The sequence below is a fragment of the Penaeus vannamei genome, chromosome 27 (genome assembly GCF_042767895.1).
Source record: "Penaeus vannamei isolate JL-2024 chromosome 27, ASM4276789v1, whole genome shotgun sequence".
Classification (NCBI taxonomy): Eukaryota; Metazoa; Arthropoda; class Malacostraca; order Decapoda; family Penaeidae; genus Penaeus; species Penaeus vannamei.
In genome coordinates, this window is record NC_091575.1 from 9,940,407 (window position 1) to 9,942,906 (window position 2,500).

General features: G+C 48.8%; 1 protein-coding gene across 4 annotated transcripts in view; it reads left to right on the top strand.

The window, feature by feature from the left end:
• The window catches only part of LOC113821596 (zinc finger protein rotund), a 656,570-nt gene that overhangs the window by 135,184 nt on the left and 518,886 nt on the right, over positions 1–2,500 (top strand). The gene's annotated exons all lie outside the window — the stretch shown is intronic.

Genomic DNA, 2,500 nt, shown 5'->3' on the forward strand with positions numbered 1-2,500 from the left:
GATACAGGGGTTGGGGGAGGCACGTGGGTACGGGTGTTGGGGAGGTGGGTGTGGATACGGGGGTTGGGGGAGGGGGAGGTGGGGGTGGATACGGGGATTAAGGGGAGGGGGGGGGTGGATACGGGGGTTTGGGAGGTGGGGGTGGGAACGGGTGTTAGAGGAGGTGGGGCTGGATACGGGGGTTGGGGGAGGTAGGGGTGGATATGGTTGTTGGAGGGAGGTGGGGATAGGCGGGGATGGATATGGGTGGTGAGAGGGAGGTGGGGCTTTCTTGGCGATGCGAAGGAGGGGAAGGGGAAGGGGCAAAAGGTTCGTTGACGGGTGTTGGGAAGGGTTTGTGGAGTTTGTGTGCGTGTATGTATGTGTGTACGTTTGTCTGTATGTATGTCTGTGCGTATGCCAACGTCTATGCAACTCCCTAGGTGAATTATTGTGCAATAATTTATTGTTGACATTTCCGCACTGTAGATTCATGTTTTAAAAGATGCGTTGCTATTCTTACACTTACATATCTGCAAAAGACTTTCATACTAATCATACATACATGTAATCTTTTCTTTGTTTGCTTTTTCATGATTTCAGTATTGCAGTTCTCTCATTAGACAGCTTGTTGTTTCAGGAAATGAATTACTCCGTTTCATTTATCGCTATTTTGGGCATAATTGTATATTTGCTTTAGCCATGTCGCTCTTTAACAAAAGGGATTTACTTGTTTTTTCTATTTCTTCATATTTTTTGTGCATATCTTCGAGTTCTTCCTTTTCCCTCTTTCACTCTCCATTATTTTCTTTGCCATTTCTTACCTACCACTGTCTTCCTCCTCCCCTTACTCACTTTCTCCCCGCCCCAGCCCCTTCACGCTACTTTTCCCCTCCTTCTCTTCCTTCCTCTCCTCTTATTCTCACTTCCTCTTCCTCTAGTTCACCTTTTTCTCTCCATCCCCCCGGCTCCCTCCCTCTCCCCCCCTCTCTCTCCTGGTCGTGTGCCCGAGACGCAAGGTCCCTCAAACGCGTCAAAGGCCCTGACGCAGCGGGGGTGTAGGGTGACAGGGTCGAGGAGGCGCTCCAAAGGTTACTGAGTTATGACTGCTGACCGCTGCTGCCCTGCCCGTGTCGCTGGGGTAGTGAGGGAGTGGGGGAGTAGGGGGGAGTGGAGGGAGAAAATCAACATGTTTGTTACCTAGTGGGGCGGGTTGCGTAGCCGGGGTGGAGTTATAGGGAAGGGGGGGACCTTCTGCAGGTTCTTTTGCGAGAGGGGATGGGGGTTGGAGGGGCAGCGGTTCTGCTTTTCTTCTCATCCGATCTTCCTCCATCTTCTTACTCTTTTAATCCTAAGTGTCAAGTTCATACATTTTTTTTATTCACTCAGTCATTTATTCCCTTTCTCCATCCATCCATTCACTCATCCCTCCATCCATCTATCCACCTACCTATTCACCCACCTTCTTATGTATGGCAGGTTTAATATATTGATTTATCAATTAATTTAGATCCATCCATCCATCCACCCATCCACCAATACGCCCACCCTCTCATGTATAGCATGTTTAATATATTGACTGATAAATTCATTTACATCCATCCATCCATCCATCCAACCATCCATCCGTGAACATATCCATCCATCTCTCTATCTATCAATCGCAGAGAGAGAGAGAGAGAGAGAGAGAGAACATGGATGAATGGATAAATCCATGGGGTGGATATGGATGGATACATGAATGGAAGTATGATTGCATAGACGAATGGGTGGACGGACGGAATACCAGACCGCCGCCCTGGGAGAGTCGCCAGCAATAAAGCGATGGGCATCCACAAGAAGACTCGTCGGCCCTCAAACCTGTTGTTGATATCCCGTTGGCCATAGGAGAGGTACAGAGGGATCACTGTCAGCCGTAGCCCACCGGCGTCAGCGCAGACCAAACGTCAGCAATGTAGCCCGGCGGGAGTACTGTGCGGAGGTCACCGTCTTGATATGCTTACATGTTTCCTCGGTCTAAGTCAGCAGGATGGTATGATTGATTTAAAAACTTGCATTGACAACAGGTCTATTAAGAATCTGCGCGGTCAGGGGAGCGGCCGAAAGGGTACGCGGGGAGTAGTCTGTTTGTCTGTTTGTGTGTTGTTTAGTTTAGCGTCTGTACTTTGTGATGTTGGCCCTTGTGGTGGTGAGAGGAGAATGTTCGGGGGAGAGAGGGTGGTAAGGCGGGAGAAAGAAAAATGAGAAGAGGTAGAGAAGCTAAAAGTTAAATTTATGTAAATAAAGTGTGTTAGTTAGTCTATCAGTCACATTCAGTTAATTAGTCAGTCAGACAGACAGACAGATAAGCAGGCAGAGCGAGTGAACCCCGAGAAGGAAGGGCCAGGCTTAGACGGGCGTTTTGTCGGTGAATGGGCGTATCTCTTTTCAGAGTTCAAAAGAAGTAAAGGCGACGAAAGAGCAAAGAAGCGAATGGCGACGCCGTTAATGTCACCACCAGTCTTGTCATTCATAGGGATGG